The 1,506-nt window shown below is 51.5% G+C and overlaps 1 pseudogene; it reads left to right on the forward strand.

Moving 5' to 3' along the window:
* On the forward strand, positions 1–1,506 carry LOC147379185 (non-POU domain-containing octamer-binding protein pseudogene; annotated as a pseudogene).

Consider the following 1,506-nt stretch of genomic DNA (forward strand, 5'->3'; position numbering starts at 1 on the left):
GGCCGTGTAGCTTCGCTGTTACTCTGAGCAGAAAACAGTCGGTGGAGAGGTACAAAGATGCAGAGCAATAAAACTTTTAACTTGGAGAAACAAAACCACACTCCAAGGAAGCATCATCAACATCACCATCAGCAGCACCACCAGCAGCAACAGCAGCAGCCACCACCTCCACCAATGCCTGCAAATGGGCAGCAAGCCAGCAGCCAGAATGAAGGCTTGACTATTGACCTGAAGAATTTTAGGAAACCAGGAGAGAAGACCTTCACCCAGCGTAGCCGGCTCTTTGTGGGCAATCTTCCTCCTGACATCACTGAGGAGGAAATGAGGAAACTGAGAAATATGGGAAGGCAGGCGAAGTCTTCATTCATAAGGACAAGGGCTTTGGCTTTATCCGCTTGGAAACACGAACCCTAGCGGAGATTGCCAAAGTAGAACTGGACAACATGCCACTCCGTGGAAAGCAGCTGCGTGTGCGCTTTGCCTGCCATAGTGCATCCCTTACAGTCCGAAACCTTCCTCAGTATGTGTCCAATGAACTGCTGGAGGAGGCCTTTTCTGTGTTCGGCCAGGTGGAGAGGGCTGTAGTCATTGTGGATGATCGAGGCAGGCCCTCAGGAAAAGGCATTGTTGAATTCTCAGGGAAGCCAGCTGCTCGGAAAGCTCTGGACAGATGCAGTGAAGGCTCCTTCCTGCTAACCACATTTCCTCGACCCGTGACTGTGGAGCCCATGGACCAGTTAGATGATGAGGAGGGACTCCCAGAGAAGCTGGTTATAAAGAATCAGCTATTTCACAAAGAGCGAGAGCAGCCACCCAGATTTGCACAGCCTGGCTCCTTTGAGTATGAGTATGCCATGTGCTGGAAGGCACTTATTGAGATGGAAAAGCAGCAGCAGGACCAAGTGGACCGAAACGTCAAGGAAGCTCGTGAGAAGCTGGAGATGGAGATGGCGGCTGCTCGCCATGAGCACCAGGTCATGCTAATGAGGCAGGATTTGATGAGGCGTCAAGAAGAACTTCGGAGGATGGAAGAGCTGCACAATCAAGAAGTGCAAAAACGAAAGCAGCTGGAGCTCAGGCAGGAGGAGGAGCGCAGGCGCTGTGAGGAAGAGATGCGGCGGCAATAAGAAGAAATGATGCGACGACAGCAGGAAGGATTCAAGGGAACCTTCCCTGATTTGAGAGAGCAAGAGATACGGATGGGTCAGATGGCTATGGGAGGTGCTATGGGCATAAACAACAGAGGTGCCATGCCCCCTGCTCCTGTGCCAGCTGGTACCCCAGCTCCTCCAGGACCAGCCACTATGATGCCAGATGGAACCTTGGGATTGACCCCACCAACAACTGAACGCTTTGGCCAAGCTGCTACAATGGAAGGAATTGGGGCAATTGGTGGAACCCCTCCTGCATTCAACCATGCAGCTCCTGGAGCTGAATTTGCTCCAAACAAACGTCGCTGATACTAATAAAATTGCAGTGTCTAGTTTCCCAAAACCCTTAAAAGAA

The sequence above is a fragment of the Bos grunniens genome, chromosome 1 (assembly GCF_055505025.1).
Source record: "Bos grunniens cultivar Pamir isolate PY7600 chromosome 1, Bosgru_T2T1.0, whole genome shotgun sequence".
Classification (NCBI taxonomy): domain Eukaryota; kingdom Metazoa; phylum Chordata; class Mammalia; order Artiodactyla; family Bovidae; genus Bos; species Bos grunniens.